The sequence below is a fragment of the Octodon degus genome, unplaced genomic scaffold, assembly GCF_000260255.1.
Source record: "Octodon degus isolate 3935 unplaced genomic scaffold, OctDeg1.0 scaffold00116, whole genome shotgun sequence".
Lineage (NCBI taxonomy): Eukaryota > Metazoa > Chordata > Mammalia > Rodentia > Octodontidae > Octodon > Octodon degus.
The window spans coordinates 6,342,549-6,353,268 of NW_004524692.1; the positions used below are offsets into that span (position 1 = coordinate 6,342,549).

At 35.6% G+C, this 10,720-nt stretch overlaps 1 pseudogene; it reads left to right on the forward strand.

The window, feature by feature from the left end:
- The first annotated feature begins 468 nt into the window (after positions 1 to 468).
- Positions 469 to 538, forward strand: LOC111812210 (annotated as a pseudogene).
- Positions 539 to 10,720: the final 10,182 nt, after the last annotated feature.

Consider the following 10,720-nt stretch of genomic DNA (forward strand, 5'->3'; position numbering starts at 1 on the left):
ATGATAGGAAGCAGATCTGACATCGTCCTCATGTGAAAGGGGGAGAAGGACCTCTTTGATGTTAGCTGCCAGCCAACCAAGTTCAGACTGTTCACAAAACTGGTTAGATGTATTTATTGAGCAGCTGCTATGAGCCAGATACATGTTTCTATTTAACAATGGGAGTAACAGGCAGAGTTCTTGCCCAGGTTATGTTCTAGTCTGGAAGATAGGTGTGAGAAAAACTATTAATTGCACTTCAGTTAGAGCTACGTGTGTCAAATATGACAACTGCTAGGTAGGAGGACTACTGAGGGCTGAGATGACAAATTAGAAAGTTGGGGTCTTGAGGATCCAAAGAGCTTTGATTCTGAATCAGGGACTGAAAAGTGAGAGGGGTTAGAAAAAAGTGAGGGAAGGGAATGTGGAAGAAGCTCCCAGGTAGAGGAAGGAGCAGGATGCAGGGAAGCCCTGGAAAGAAACAAACTAGTGCTCGCTTCAGCAGCACAGGTACTAACATTGGAACGCTACAGAGAAGATTAGCATGGCCCCTGCACAAAAACCAACCAACCTAGTTGCTGGAAAAGTGAGGCCTGTGTGGGCCTTCTCGAAAAGGATGGGGAGGTCTTTTTTCTCATTCTGCTATCTGGGACAAAAATGGAAGGGCAGAGTTTAAATAGCCATTTCAGTCAGGAGAAAAAAAATATCATAACCTAAGTATAGTTGAACCACAGTGCTCTAGAGCTATTCCTGATATCCTACAGATGCCTGAGGAACCAACTTAGAAGGGCTTGCTTTGCCTTTTTTTAATTGAGAGCATAACTAACTACTTAATTGTTCTTATTTAAATTATTCATTTTTAGGGCTAAATCTCCTAATCCTAATTTATTCACCATGTGCAACTTTTAATGAATAATACACCTACTCCTCAATAGAAATCAATTCAAATTTATAAACAATTCCTACAGACACAGGCAATGCAATGGATGTACTCTTCTCTGAGTTCAGGCCTCCAGGCAATGGTTGTTTTTCTTTGACTTCTGCTGTATATTACAGGGTCATCTCTCTTATGAATACAAATCTTAAATGTTACCAAGTTGGATTTATTAACATTATAAAATATAACATACAATCTATCCCAGGAAAACAAAGATAGTTTAATTTTAGAAGACTTATATTATAATAAAATAGTATTAACTAATGAAAGGAGAGAAACATGTCACTACTTCAGTAATTAATGACAAGTGCAAATCTTTCGTATCAGGCAAAGTTTTAAAAATATCATTGAAATTAAAATTATTGTCATCTTCTAAGCAACCATGGGGAAAAATAAAAATACTGTAGGGGTGAGGGCATAACAGTGATAAAGTGCTTGCCTAGCATGTATGAAGCCCTGGGTTTGAATCCCAACACTGCAAAATAAGGTAAATGAAAAGACAAGATAATTTAAGTGTACTCTAGGCAATGTTTAGCACAAAATAGTGCACTAATGGGGAAAGAAAAGAATATAAAAATATGACACATATAAAACAAAAAGATACACATAAAGTCTGATTTATCATAGAATTACATTAAATATAAATGGATTAAGTATTGCAATGAAAAGACAATGATTGATATGATGGTTTTTAATAAAGTATATTGATACATTTTAGATATACATAATGATCATTTTAATCATAGAGACTTTGTACCGGTACATGATATATTTTGATTCCACTTTTTCGCCCAGTACCCTCTTCTGTGAATCTCTTATCTTGTCCTTATTTACAAAGCATTCTTTCCATTTTATTTCCATTTTATTGATTTTTTTCCCTTTTCCCTTCTTTCCTTTTTCTTTTCTCCATCCTAGTTTCTCTTCCTTTTGGACTAATTTTTTCACATTTTTTAGTATCTAGTGTACATTTTGGTCCTTATTTACTTTTTGGGTTTCTCACATTAGAGAGACAATGTGACACACATGTGAGTCCAATTTATTTCACTTAAGGGAATGATCTCATGTGGCATTCATTTACCTATAAAATGTCTTGTTTATCTCCCTTCACAGCTGAGTAGTACTCCGCTCTATTTTTTTAAAAAAGCCACATCTTTTTTATCCTTTTCTTGGTTGGTGAGCATTTGAGTTGCTTCCAAGATTTAACTATTACAAGCTGTGCCACTACAAACAGGTATATATATCACTCTGGTAGGATGGTTCAATTCTTCCAGGAAGATACCCAGAAGAGAAATAGCAAGGTCAAATGTGACCTCTAATCCAAGTTTTTGAGAAATCTCCATTCTGCTTTCCACAGTGGTTGCAGCAGTCTACATTCCCACCAACAGAGGGAAAGTGTTCCTTTTTCCATACAGCCACACCAGCCAGCATTTGTTATTGGCTGAGTTCATGATGGCAGCCATTCTTTCTTGAATGAGATTGAATCTCAGTTTTGTTTTAATTTGCATTTCTTGCATGAGCAGTGTTGTTGGACTTTTTGTATATTTATTTGTATTTCTTCTTCTAAAAATGTGTATTCATCTCAGATGCCCATTTTTGGATTGGGTCTTTAAATTTGGGTTTTTTAAATTTTTTTTCAATTCCTTATATGTTGTAGACGTAAGTCCTTTGAAGGGTAACTCACTAAAATATTTCCAGCTCTATAGGCTGTCTTTTCACACTGTTGATTTCTTTTTCTATGCAAAAGAGTTTTAATAGAATGCACTCCACCTATTATTATTATTATTATTGCTGTTATTATTATTAATGTAATTGTGTGTTACAGGGTCTCACTACACAGCTCAGACTCATAGTGATCCTCCTGTTTTCAGCCTTCCCAACACTGGGATTACAGGCGAATACCACTATGCCTGGACTCTGGCTGGGTCAATCTGCCCTGGGGGCAGGACTGGTGCGGATGTGGTGCAGGGGATTGAGCCACAGTCCTTGAGGTTGCCTAAACTTGCCTAAGCAGGCACTTTAGTCTGCTGAGCTATCTCTCTGGCCCTGTATTATTTTTCATGTGATCAGTGTTCTGTTCATGAAATCTTTGCCTACACCTATGTCTTCAAGAGTTCTGCCTATTCTCTCTTCCAGAACATTTAGTGTTTCTATTGTAATATTTAGAACTTTGATGCATTTTAGTTTTAGTTTAGTGTGTGGTAATAGACTTGAGTTCAGCTTTAATCTCTGGGATGTGGAATGACAGCTTTTCAAGCACCATTTATTAAAGAGAATATCTTTCTCCCAGTGAATATGTTTGGCTCATTTGTCAAAATAAGGTGGATGAGTGTGTTTGGATTTATTTCTGGATCTGCTTGCCTGTTCTGTTGATGCTCAGGTCTGATTTCTTGCCAATATCATGCTGTTTTATCATGGTAGCTTTGTGGTATAACTTCAAGTCAGGAATTGTAATGATCCCTGCATTGTCTCGATTGCCCAGAATTGTTTTTGCTGTTCTAGGTCTCTTCTGGTTCCAAATGAATTTTAGGAATATTTTCTCTACTTCTGTGAAGTATGCTAATGCTATTTTAATTGGGATTGCATTACATTTATATGAAAATTTTGGGAGTATGCCAATTTTCACTATGTTGGTTCTTCCTATCCATAAGCAAGTTATATCTTTCTATTTTCTATTATCCTTCTTTGATTTTTTTCAGAGTACTGTACTTTTCAATGTATACCTCTTTTACTTCTGTTAGATTGATTCTTAAGCATTTCACTTTGTGGATGCACTTGCAATGGGTGTTGTTTCTCTAATTTCTCCCTCAATGAGTTTGTTGTTTGTGTACAGGAGTTTTGTTACTGAGTTTTGAGTGTTGATTTTGTATCCAGCTGTTCTACTGCATTTGATTATTAAGTCTAGAAGTCTTTGGTGGAGTGTTTGGAGTCTTCTATGTAGAGTATCATGTCATCTAAAAATAATGATATTTTAGCTTCTTCCTTTACTATCCTTTTTCATTTTATTTCTCTCTTTTATCTAATTTTCTGGACAATGTTTCCAGAACTATATTGAATCCAAGTGGTGTTAATGTACATCCTAATCTTGTTCCTGATCTTGGAGTGAAAGCTTTCAGGTGTTCACCATTTAGTATGATTCTGGCTGTTGGTTTGTCACAGATGGCTTTTATCAGAGTAAGATAAATACCATCTATTTCATTTTATTGTAGGGACTTCATGAATTGGTGTTGGATTTTATTAATCACCTTTTTTGCATCTATGGAGATGATCACATGATTTTTGTCTTTGACTATGTTAATATAGTGTATAACATTTATTGATTTGCATGTGTTGAACCATCCCTGCATTCCTGGGATAAATCTTACTTGTTCATGGTGTATAATCTTGATAAATTGCTGTATTTTTTTAACAGTATCATACTGAGGATCTTTGCATCCATGTTCTTTAAGATTGGCCTATAGTTTTCTTTTTGGTTGGGTCCTTCTCTGGTTTTGGCATAAGGGCTATACTTGCTTCCAGGAATGATTTTGAAGCTATTGCTTCCTCCTTTCAATTTCATTAAAGGGTTTCAACAGAGTTTCAAGTCTTCTCTACATTTCTTATAGAATTGAACAGTGAGTCCATCTGGGCCTGTTTTTTCATTGATTGTTATTATGTTGTGTACAACTTTTATATCTTCTTGATTTAGTTAGGGCAATTCATATGTGCCTAGAAATCTGTTCATTTCTTCTCCATTTTTCATTTTATTGTACAGATTCTTGAAGTAAGTATTGATGATCTTTTGATTTCTGCAGGATCCATTGCCTAAATATTTAAATTTAGGCAATTAGAAACAAAACAAACTCCTGTTTGTTTCTAATTGCCTAAATTTAAATATTTTATTTTCTCTTTTTGGTAAGTTTGGCTAGAGGTTATCAATTTTATTTAATCTTTCAACCAACCAACTGTTTGATTCATTGTTTTTTTGTATTGCTTTCTCAGTCTCAATTATATTAATTTCTGCTCTCATCTTTATAATTTCTTCTCTTGTGTGAACTTTGTGTTTGATTTGTTCTTTTTTCAGAACTTTGAGGTTCAACTTTAAGTTGCTTATTTGAGCTCATTCTGTTTTTCCAAAGTGAGAATTAACCATAATAAATTTCCCTCATAGGACTGCTGTCATTGCATCCCATAAGTTCCAGTATGTTGTATTGATATTATCGTTTAATTGTGGGTACTGTCTAATATTTTTTGTACCAGGGGTTAAACTCAAGACTTTGTATTTGCCAGGCAGGTGCTTATGCTGCTGAGCTATACCCCCTGCCACTTATTATTTTTTGAACTGTCCTCTGTGACCCATTGGTTGGTCAGAAAGGTATTATTTAATTTCATGTGTTTATGTAGTTTTTGTGGTCTTTTGCCATTGATTTTCAATTTCATTGCACAAGTCAGATAATATGTATGGGATAATTTCAATTCCTCTGCATTTTCTTAAGCATAGTCTATGGGCTAATATGTGGTCTATTTTGAAGAATGTCCCATCTGCAGCTTAGAGGAATATGCATTTCAATGTATTGTGGAAATCTCTGTAGATAACTACTAAGCCCATTTGTCCTCAGATTTCTTTTAAAGCTGATATGTCTTTGTTGATCTTTTATCTAATTGATCTATCTAATTGTGAGAGTGGAGAATAAGGTTCCTCCATCATTACAATTGCTTTAGAGCACATTTGATATTTCATGCCTACTAGCATTTGTCTTATATAATTAGGTGAAATGATGTTTGGTCCATATATATTTATGATTGTTCTTCTGCTTCAAGTCTTCCCTTAACAAATATGTAATGACCTCCTTCCTCTGTTTTGATCAATCTTGGCTTGAAGTTCATTTTTTATGCAAATAGAGCAGCTATTTCTGCTTTTTCTAGGATACTGTTACATGGAATATTGCTTTCCATCCTTTGACTTTCAGTCTATGAATTTCTTTTTGAGTTAAATCTTTCTTGAATGGCTCTTGTTGGATCATGCTTCTTTTTTATTTTTTGATCTTTTTAAAACAAGCTTTCAATATGTGGTTCAAGTTTATCTTGAACTCACATTGTAGGCCAGGTTGGCATCAAACTCACAGCCATTCTGCCTCAGCTTCTCAAGTGCCAGGATTGCAGGCATGAACCATCACCTGCAGATCTTGCTTCTTGATCCTTTCTGCCAGTAAGTTTTCCTTTTCTTCTTTCTTTCTTTCTTTCTTTCTTTCTTTCTTTCTTTCTTTCTTTCTTTCTTTCTTCTTTCTTTCTTTTGATTGGTGAATTGAGACCATTTACATTGATGGTTATAACAGATATGTATTGGGTTATCTTTCTCCTATTATTTTCTTGTTGGCTTTCTGTCTTCACCCTATGTTCCATTTCTTGCCTTGCCTGGTGGCTTCTTTCTGTTGGTGTTCTTTTAACTTTGGTTTTCATTTTCTTTTTCTAACATATCCTCCAAAGCAATATGAAGAACTGGTTTGATTGTTATCAATTTCTCCAGTTGTTCTTTGTCATGGAAGTATTTTGTTTGTGCACTGATTTTGAAAGATTGATTTACCGGGTATATCAATGTGGTTTGGAGGTTGTTTTAAGACTTGAAATACCTTACCCCAAGCTCTTGTTATTTGAGGGCTTATGTTGAGAAATCTGCTGTGATTCTGATGGATTTCCTTTATTGATGATGTGTTTCTTTTTTCTAATAGTTTTTAATATTCTATTCTTATGCTGAACTAGAATCTTGAATATTATATGCCTTTGTGTAGACTTCTTTTGATCATGGTTGTTTGGGGATCTCTGTGCTCTTTTTATATGTATATCAAATTCTTTATCCATGTTTGGGAGGTTGAATATTATATGCCTTTGTGTAGACTTCTTTTGATCATGGTTTTTTGGGGATCTCTATGCTCTTTTTATATGTATATCAAGTTCTTTATCCATGTTTGGGAAGTTTCCTGCCATTACATCTGTGAAGAAGTTTATTATGCCATTTGCACTGGCATAAATTATCTTTCTCATTGACTCTAGTCAATCTTATGCTGTTCTTCTTTGCTTTGTCTTGCACCTGTTCAGTTTGATTTTTTATGGTCTCTTGTTACTTTTTAAGATAGCTTTCTTTTCATGGTCACTAGCAGCAAGTCTGTATTCTAGATCTGAAATTCTATCCTCACTTTCATTCAATGTGTTGCATATATTCTCGTGGAGATTAAAATCTTTTGGATTTTTGTTTGGATCATTTTCATGGATTTCATTTCTTTCCCATGTTGGGCATTCATGGTTTCCAACATTTTCTTAAGCTCTTCTTTGTTTTTTAAACTGTGTTTGTGCCAATGTCTTTTATTTTGATCACCTTTTTTTTTTCTGTTGGTGATAAAATCTCAATGAGAGATTTTTTTCTATAGCCTCTTCCATTTGTTTTTTTCACTTCTGTTGCTATCATTTCAGTATATTCTAGCTCTTGGCCTCCAGCATCCTCTATCTCACAGTGCTTTGGACTTGTACAAAGTGATCTGGGGGCCCTGAGGTTGCGTTTTGCTTTTGTATTTTGTCACTTTGTCTTTTTATTTTTTATTTTATTTTATTTTACTTTATTTTATTTTATTTGTTGCCAATTTCTTGTGATAGATATCTTTATCACTGGTATTAAGGATTCCCTGGGAAATGTCTGTTTGTCATGGACGTCTTCTAGATATAGGTGTTTTGTGGTCTTTATGTCTATCCCAAGAACCTTCTATCCAATTTATTACATATGAGAAATTGCTATCTATTTGTCTCAGCACCCAGCCCTTTGGTACTGAACTATGGTGATGGTTATGACCCAATATAATCTCAGTGTTGCCATACAGGAAGTAAAACTGACTATCATGTACATGACATCCTGGTAAACTAATACAGTTAGCAAATGCAATAGCATAAAGTATAGCCTAACTAGTGACAAACTGTGGTAGCTATTAACCTGACACCTTTAACTACAAAAGCAAATGCTACAGTTATATAGAAAAATTCAGTGTATGCCAGGAGATCATATGCAATGATTTTCCCCTTGGCAGAATGATTTTAACCTGTTGCATGGGAGGGGCTATTTATGTGGGATAGGGAATAAGATAGAGAGATGAATGAGATTAAATATAGAAATGAGGCTAGAAGCAAAGGATGACCACTTAAGTTTTGGGAAATTGGCAGACACAGGAAAGAAAGATTAAAAGAGAGAGTGAAGGAGTATTGCAGTGAACCAGAAAAAGAAGAAACAATGTCCACTGTCATGAAAATATAAAATCAAGAGAGGTAGTTGAGGAGAGAGAGAAAGAAGATGAGTAGAACTCAAAAAGAAAGGTAAAAAAACATAAAAAGTAAGAAAAGAATGAAAAGAAAAAACAAAATAACCACAAAGCACAAAACAAAACAAGCTCAATCAGACAGAAAAAGAAAAATCAATCAGATAAACAAAGAAAAATAAAAGTAGTAAAAGTCCTCTGGCGTCCACAGTTCTGTGATAGTGTCCAAGTCAGATCCAAGAAATGTGCTATGTCCTCCAGCCAAGTTTTCTATGGGATTTGTGCTGGGTTTGGGGCTGATCTTGACCTCTGGATGTGGGGGCTGGGACTGGTCTCCTGTTGCTTCCCAGAGCCCTTTGATGTAGTGGCCCACTCGCTCCCTGCTTCTGTTCTTTATGTCTGTGCCTGAGCACAACACTGGTTCACTTAACTTACCAACCACTGGCTCATATTCTTACTGCTGCCTCAGGCTTCTGTGCCACTGATCCTGCAGGCCAGGATATATACCTGCAGTCTGCTCTGTGGCTGGTCCCCCCAGAACATAATTTTTAAAAACACGATCAATTATATGATCATTAAATACACGGTTTATAATACACCAGCATGTTGAAAATAAAGGGTGGAAAGAGATGAACCATGTAATCAGTAATCAGAGAGAGCTGAGGTAATGACACTGAGATTAGCCAAGCAGAATTAAGACAGAAATTGTTCTAAAGACAAGGAAGATCCTTTTATGATCAATTCATCAAGAAGGTGTAATGACATTCTAAAGGGATTGAAAGTTTAACATATCAATACTTGATTGAAAATACCTGTTCCATGTTAAGTCTAAGATGTTTGATATTCAGACAGTGAGGTTAAGCTCAACTGCTTATGTTATAGGGTAATAATATCAGTAAGCTCCTCTTCTAGAGGGTTAATAACTTAAGTTTGCAGACCAAAAATTAGAAAAAAGAAGGGTTGCAAGGACAGCCAACATTTTGGCCCTAGCCCTTCAAAGTCAGTGAAGACTCAGGACATAAGCAAACCTGTACTGTACCATCCTGTAACTCAGTTTTGTCCCAAATTTTCTGATTAAGGAGATTATGGGGCCACAGAGAAAAGTGATCAATGATGTAGAGTGTGTCTAAGGAGAGTCACATGGACAGAAAACATTCTCTCAGACTTTCACAGACAGCAAATTGGTCAAGCAATGGCCGTGACTTATCCACATGGCTGACACTGACAAAGGATCTATAAACTGCAGTACAGGGTAACAGGATAAATCCTGAGGAGACTTGACTGACCTTATCAGATATAAAAGCTACATTTTCTTGTTATATAGGTCTTGCTTTATCTTGGTCTTAACCATCCAGCAGAAAAGTATAAAAATGAGGTATAAAAAGTAAAGCCATATTAATATGCTGAGCTGTGAAAGGCTCAAGTCAACAACTTCTTACATTGCCAGTCCTATGGATAACCCACTACTTGTATGGACTACTGGACTATATTGGATTATGTTGCTGAATTCATGCATCTACAATATTTTAATGGCAATGGAATACCCATCTCTGGCAAAACTAAGCAAAAAAAAGGGGATATACATGGAGGACCATTTTGTATCTGAATATATAAAATAGGATAGATATACAGCTACTTTCTCTTAGTTCAATGAGAAAGATTTGTACTAATAGTGTTTGGACAAGTTATCATGTCTACATCTTGTACTATGAATAACTACTATGAAGACAACAATATACAATATATTAATTATTGTAACTGTTGTACTAACTTGTTTTGGAACTGTCTCATTTCTATTTGTTTGTAAATATAATTAATAAAAAAGGTGTAATGATTACTAACATTTATGCACAGAAGAATTGGAAATATTCCCAGCGTACCATGTTGAACCCACCCCCAGGGCATGCTAAGATGGCTTTTGAGACTGACTGTGGTGGCATGCTTGTAATTCCAGCACTAGAGAGGCTGAGACAGGGGGATCACTACAAGTCTGACCTTCATAGACAGACCCTGTATCAAAAACATAAAAGTACTCCTTTGGGACAACCCACTCTATTCCCCTTTTGTCCTTCTCTCAGATAGAAGCTTTCTTTCCTCCAATAAATATATTCTGCTCCTTAAAATATATAAATAAATTACTAAAGAAAGAAAGAAAAAAGACTCAGATCAGTAGTTGCTTCTCCAAAGCCCAAGAAGCACTGCTTAGGAGTAAGATACTCTCATTACCTTATACACCTCCTCTTTCTGTGCACGACATGATAGAAATGATTACTACAGAGAAGACTTGGAAATCATGGCAAGGAACCCCACTGATCTCTATATTTTCTTCAGTCTTCCAAGGCCAAGAGAGGGAAATGTGGGCTGGGGAGATAGCTCAGTGGAATAAATGCTTGCCTGGTGAGTGCAAGGTTCTGCAGTTCAATTCCTGGTACCGCTGGGAAAAAGAAGAAGAAGAAGAAGAAGAAGAAGAAGAAGAAGAAGAAGAAGAAGAAGAAGAAGAAGAAGAAGAAGAAGAAGAAGAAGAAGAAGA